We start from the raw sequence: 7,231 nt of genomic DNA on the forward strand, positions 1-7,231 counted from the left end.
TGGTGGACAGCACATTTGTCCTGTGCCTTGAGGTCATGCTGCTACTGTTAAACACTTTGCAACTATAGGACACATTGGGAGGACTGTTAGTTAGGGCTTATTTGGAGACAGTGTTTAAAGGTGTACTGTCGCACTTTTCGCATGTAGGGTCGATTTTGCAAAACGGAAGATGATAACCCTACTAAGGCATCATCAAACATTTGAAGACAATGCCACAGATGGTTACAACTTCTTAAGCAGCAGCTTAAATAATGTTATGTGCAGCTGTTAAGGAACGCATTGTTGTAAGGCAAGCTTTACTTTCTGAGCACTTGAAAAATCAAACCAAACAGGAAAGAATGCTTCAACAATGTAAAGAATTGTACATTAATGCATAGCGTGTCTGTATATACTAAGTAACATAGTAAAATCCATTTGATGTGTTTCACCTTTAGATGGAACAATTATAGTTGCATTTATTTATATATTCATAAGATAGTTGTAAAGATAAAATGTTGGTGCTTCAGGTTTTTTTTTTTTGTTATTTCCTGTTATTGGAATATAGAGAAATCAAGCCATAGCAAATTACGATATAAATCACTATATAATGCAGTGTTTTTCTCCACTCCAAGCACTTACATAAGCATATCTGTTACGGTTACTGTAATATGCCATCTGTGTTCCCTGAACTTCATAACTATTTTAGCCCACCCATGGTTTGACATTAAATGATGATAAGGAGAATGCACAATGAGGTGTGCAGTGCACTGCACAGGCAAAAGAGCTTTATGGATTTTTTAGCATAGTTTTCAATATGTGCTGATCTAATGCATTTACTTAAAGATAAATGTAGACGTTAGGCTCGACCAAACATGCCAAGGGTGTGCGAACAATGTTAGATCTGCCATATGTTTTCGACAGGTTTATGATGTTACTTTTTTTATTTAATTTTATATTATTATTATTATTATTATTATTATTATTATTATTATTATTAGTTTAAGAGTTGATCTCTTGCCTAAATGAGTCCTGTCAGAGGATGAATGTTGGAACTATTATAGGGATAGTTCACCCAAAATTCTTTCTTCTGTGGGACACAAAGCCGAATTTTTTTGTAACCAAAATCTTTATTGCATTTAAAAATACATTACAAATGTATAGGAAACATCCAAAATGAAGTTAGTAGTTGCTGGTTTAGCCGTGTTAAGTCGTTCTGTTACATTCACAGTTTAGAATTTTGAGAAGGCTATCCATTCAATATGTTTTTGTACATGTATATATAAAAAATATATATATATTTGGCCCACTCTTTTCAAAATAATCAAAGTACTAGTGTGACTGCATATGACCAGTATCTTTCTTGTATCTTTCAACTCGATACAGATGCATTTACAGTTAACAGCCCACCTAAGGGCAAGAAATCAGTGAATATCAACTTTGGCCTGTGTTTTACACAAATCATTGTATGACATGAGAAAACTTTAAGTAGCACATTCAGCCTATTTTATGAGAATTTCATTTTAATTGCATATAGAGACCAGCGCAAATAGTGACCAGTGCAAAATTTCTGATTTTGTTTTCCATGGAAGAAAGTAATAGTCAAGACTGGAACATGTGTGTGAGTAAATGATGACAGTATTTGTCTTTTTCTTTTTTTCTGGTGAACTATTCCTTTCAAATATTTGAGATTACAGGGAGTCTGAGACAAATCTTTCTTCATTTATTTGACATTTTCCAGCTCAACAGTATCACATAACCTTCTAAATGCGTCCTACTCCTGAATTTAAATGAGACATTTATCTCAGCACAGCTGACTTTATGTGAACTTATGAATAATTGTATTTGGTCATCCCAGTATGTGTGGGCGTGGTTGAGTGTGCATATGCTAGAAAAAGAAAATGCTGTTCTCCTATAAAAATAATTACCTTATTAAATTGCCCTTGTCTGCCATTACAACATGTCTACCATAGATCCTTGTTCTTCCAAAAATGGCAACACACAACTACCCCATCATGTGTATCAGTGTGTATTACCACAGGGGGCTGAACGTACAGCTTGTCAAAAGCTGATCCAGGCCGTGTTTGATTCACTGAGAGGTAATGTTGTCACTGTATAATTTTTCAGAAGCATGCTATGTGTGCAACTTCTTCTGACTATTTGAAATGAAGTGTAATATGAGCCAAAGTGCTTCATTGTTTTTGTTTTTTTAATGAATCATTGTTTTCTCTGGGGAGTATACTCCTGAGATGTTTTATATACCCTTTCTGATAATTGACTGAGGAAACAATGTACAAAATCTAAATGCAAAATAGGTTAAAATACAGATCACTAGCTATTATTATTGATTGTTGTTTAGTCCTCCCTGGGATGAGTCATGTTTAGTTATCAATATATGCTTTCATTCAGGTCATCTGGGGCCTGTACCATGAAGGTAGCTGAACAAACTCGGGGTTACAGGATTAGTTTTGAGTTGACAAAACCAAACCGATGCAATCAGGCTTTATTGGTACCATGATGCAGCTCATCAACTTTCTTTGTCAACTCAGGCTTTGATCCTCAAGCTATGATTACTCCACGCGCGCGTGCACATAAAAGAGTGACGTCGACACTGAACAACCAATCGCGGGTAGAGCGAGAGCGATATATTTTTCTGCGGAGGAGCAAGAGATAATCATTCATAATTACGATTAATTTAAATATGTATTTCAAGCTCGAAACAATACGTTCTCTGCTGCCAAAGCAAGAGAAGACTGTTGGAGAAAGATTGCTGATTGTTAATGTGTAAGTTAAACAAATACGTTCTATATTTATGTAAAATTATGTATGTATATATGTATGCCTATATGTGTACTATAGCCTATAGCTTATTTTTATAATATATAAAAAATGTGCATGTATGTACTAAGAAAGATTAATATTCATTGATTTTTAGATTTTTAGATGCAACCCCAACTCCAAATGTTCTTGGCAGCAGATAAAGACAAAATATAAAAATATAATTCAAAGGTTATTTCAAGGAGTTAAATCAAAGAGTATTTACCACAACCTTTTATTACTTTTGTGAACATTTTATCACACTTGTTTGCAGCAAACAGAAATAAATAGTTAAATTCAGAAAACCAGAATACACTGTGGCAGAGGAGTTGGCTCTGAGTAGGCAATAAGGGACGGCCGATTATGGATGGGATTACAGGTGCTGTACAGTCTGACCCTGGTGCTGGCTCCTCTAAGCAAGTAACACTGGGTACGTGTGCAATACATTACTACTTTTTTTTTAAGTTTTAAATATGGCTGACAGTATGTTCTGCAGGGAAATACAGTGTCCCTGTTGAAGCTAGCACACATTCACACACACACACACACACACACACACACACACACACACACACACACACACACACACACACACACACACACACACACACTATTAGGGTGAAGCAAATGATGAAGACACTCTGTCTGTGTGTTCTCAGACAGTTGCTGATGTGAATGCACTGGGCTTTTTATTATGGCAAATATTTGAATGTGTGGCATAAAAAAGGGACTGGCCCTTACACATCTCTTTTGTAGGATTTTTCACAACCTGACCAGAAACTGAGGCCTCTACCTCAATGGGCTTCAGAAGAAATGTGTAAGGATTTAAAACCCTTGACATAAACTACAGTCAGTCCTGTGTTTGTAGGAAGTCAAGGAACTTTTTGTGATTTGATGAGCCTCCAGAAAACTTGTAATGATCATGTTTGTGGTGGAATTATGTTTCAGGTGGAAACAGACTCAGTCAGGGCCCTGTACAAAATGAGTCTTGAACTAGAATGCACACTAAAGGAGTCTTGAACTAGAATGCACACTAAAGGAGTCTTGAACTAGAATGCACACTAAAGGAGTCTTGAACTAGAATGCACACTAAAGGAGTCTTGAACTAGAATGCACACTAAAGGAGACTTGAACTAGACTGCACACTAAAGGAGCTGACTGTGAGCTGAGGAGGCTCCAAACAAAATCAAACAGCTGGATAAAACTGATCTCAGTATGTATATAGTTATATAGTGTATATATATATATATATATTAGTATAACTTATTTAACCAAGTAACACTTTAGTATGAATATTTATTAATGCAACTTTCTCTTGCTCTCTTTCTCCCTCCCATCCCACAAAACCAATAAAACAGTTTGAGACCTATCTGCAGTTTCAATGTGCTTTTATTAAGTGTAATATTGTATGGTGATTGCATCTCTGCACCAGCTGGGTGGTCAAGTGTGATCGGGTCAGTTTCATCGGGGAGAAGCTGGTTTTGTGTTTCTCGCTCCTTTCTACTGGTGGCTATATTGTGCAGAATGGCACATGCAGCCACTATCTGTGATGCCCGCTCTGGTGACTCTGAAGCGCCGAACACAGTTGAAATGTGCCTTTAGGATGCCAAAGGTCATCTCTATCTTCACTCTGGTTTTACTGAGGGCCACATTGAAGCAGTGCTGTGGCCCTGTCTGAGGGTCATGATAGGGGGTTATTGTGTAGGTTTTTCTATCTCAGTTCAAATGAACAGTGTTTTGTACTGTACCAAATTTAACTTGCTTTCCTCAAAGCGCTGACACAACACAGACTCATGGAAAATTTGTAAGACAAGCACTGGAGCCAGGCCATTTGGCATCCAAACTTGATCATATGTTCATGACCACAAGTCATCTGCAGATGAAATGTTTAGTAGATCATTGTTATATCTGTTAAAGTTACTATTAATTTAAAGCTTCATCTCACAGAAAATAATCATCTCACATATTCACATCATCTCTACCTGAACATTAAGGCTGTGATAGGACTTCCTATTAACATAATCTGCCTCATGTTCCCCTAGAGCAGTGGAGATTGGAGCAATAGACTGCATACATGTTGCAATGACTTGGGAATCATATCATAAGATTATCAGAAGAATAATAAAAAAGATTCAAAATAATTCTTAACATGTATTATATTGTATAGTACATTTGTGAAATTTGCTTTTTGAGAAAAAAAAAAAGTGTTCATGTGATGTCACCCTATCAATATATCTTACCGGCAATTTTATAAAAGCCCTCTTTTATGGACATGGTCGATAAATGTCCGGGGAACATTATTAGTTAAACTTTTCATGTACTCCTGCAGAGCGATGACCACCTTGCGAATGGTTCGACAAACATATGTTTTCCCCTAGCTTCTGTGCGTCACCCACCGTGCAAGAATGTACCACTTGCAAAAAAAAAAACAAAAAAAAAATGCAACGCAATATTTGCGGTACAGTAAGTGCATGAATTCGACGTGTTAAATTCTTTATGTGCGGCTCAAGAAGTTCGCAAAGATAAGAAATTCCTTCCGCGGAAAATCTGTATCTTTCATACAAGTAACTATCAGGAAAGGCAAGGGGATTTTGTCTGGCTAAAAACTCTTTCTCTACGAAGTGCTCGTCAAACAATTTGTGCTGAGATGTCCACCGGATTTCGAAGAAAAGGTGAAGTCATTGTAACAGACACTTGGAATAAGTTACGTCACCTATATGTTTCTTTGCTCTCAGCTGATTGGTCAAACTTCAGTCTGAGATCTTGAATCCAGAACATAACCTGCCCCGGAGCAGGTTAGCCGTGCAGCGTAAGATACCATGGCAACGAACACCGATTAAAGCCGAGCTACTTTCATAGTACCTAAAACCCAGGGTTGGCGGAAACTAAGCTGAAACATAGCTGGCTAGCCACCTAATCCGGCTTCATGGTACAGGCCCCTGATTTAGTTAAAGTTATTCAAATTTAATGTTGGGACATTTCAGCAGCTTAAAATTGATCCTTGCATGCACAAGAAGAAAATGCAAATTGGAACCATTTCATAGTGAAAAGTATTACATGAAATAGCCTAATTGCACAAAACATATAGCCTACCATATTTCAGAGCATAAAGAAACATAGAATTAGGATTCCAAAAGCATGTGTGACATTCCACCATGAAGCTACCTTTTTAAATATGATTGTTGACATTTATTTTAAGACTTATTTTAATGCGTAACGTTTGTAAAGCATGTTTGCAAATAAATCTTTTGTCATCCTGCACTGAAGAGTTTTTTTCTTTTATATTTGTCACTTTTACACTGCAATATAATCACTGAAATGACATTCAAAGGGTAGGCTAATGCTAACAAATAAAATTATATTGCTATTGCTTTTGCAATTACTAAGGGTCTCCTCTGTACAGTATTGCCTGTTGGATAGGGTGAGTTGGGCCCTGTATAGGTATAATCATTTTGAAACTAAATTTTAAATTAGATTTTCTAATAATTAGTTGGCTATATCATGTTTATTATTATTAATCGTATCAACAGATTATTTATTTATTAATGCATTATTTATTTTGTTCATAATAATCATATTAATGTGTAAATGTGATCTTTTTAATTTGAGAGGAAAAATAAACCGCGCGCGCATCTATCACGGGATTGGCTGTTCGCTGCAAACGTCACACGTTTATGTGCACGAGCACGAGAATAATGGTGGCAAAACTAGCCAGGTCCCAGGTGAGGTGGAGCATCGCAGTCAGCTTCTCTGAAGGCTCGAATCAGTAACGCTTGCAATACAATGTTAATTTGTCAACAAAACTTTAACATGACAAGTTTGTAAATTTATAAAAAGAGCCCATCGTTGAATTCCGTAGTTTAACAATATGTGATAGCCTATAGCAAATTGTGAAAAAGTTAATAAGGGCCAATTGTTTTGCCATCGACTGACGGATAGCATCCGATTTTTTTTTCCATTTGAATGCCATTAAAAGAATTTTGACTGGACCTGATATTCATTTTTGTCATAACCCTAACAGGTAAACTCTACTTTTCGAATACATTATACACAGAAACATGTTTGATGAAATCATCTAATGTTTAAATAATGCTGTTGTGTCAAGCTTAATGTGAAATGCATTAATGTTGAATGGAAACCCATTATATTTGTACAGCCAAGTGTACAGCACTTTTTGTACAGCCACTTTTCTTTGCACATTTGCATTTAGCTGTTATGTACTTTTTCTACCTCATAGAGAGTGTTGCTATTTGCACTTCTGGTTAGATGCTAACTGCATTTCCTTGGGTCTGTACTTGAACTCTGCAAACTGACAATAAAGTTCAATCTAATCTAATCTAAAAAAAAAAAAAAAAAAAAACTGAACCGTTGAGATGCAGCTGGGCAAGTATGCGTTGAAAGATGTACTGCACCTGTTTTCAGACCTGTATTTGTGCAT

The 7,231-nt window shown here is 36.3% G+C and overlaps 1 protein-coding gene and 1 long non-coding RNA gene across 2 annotated transcripts in view; one reads left to right on the plus strand and one right to left on the minus strand.

The window, feature by feature from the left end:
• ubash3ba (ubiquitin associated and SH3 domain containing Ba) overlaps positions 1–438 on the plus strand; it is a 27,857-nt gene extending 27,419 nt beyond the window's left edge. The window contains exon 13 of the mRNA XM_084115510.1: positions 1–438. This exon is cut by the window's left edge and continues 754 nt beyond it. The gene's annotated coding sequence lies outside the window, so the exon portion shown is untranslated.
• Positions 439–935: 497 nt separating this feature from the next.
• On the minus strand, positions 936–6,053 carry LOC311083219. The gene is made up of 2 exons (XR_014606235.1): positions 5,727–6,053; positions 936–2,390 (listed from the first exon to the last, which is right to left on the minus strand). It is a non-coding gene; the product is annotated as an uncharacterized lncRNA (long non-coding RNA).
• Between the last annotated feature and the right edge of the window lie 1,178 nt (positions 6,054–7,231).

The sequence above is a fragment of the Abramis brama genome (assembly GCF_963993115.1).
Source record: "Abramis brama genome assembly, chromosome: 5".
NCBI lineage: Eukaryota > Metazoa > Chordata > Actinopteri > Cypriniformes > Leuciscidae > Abramis > Abramis brama.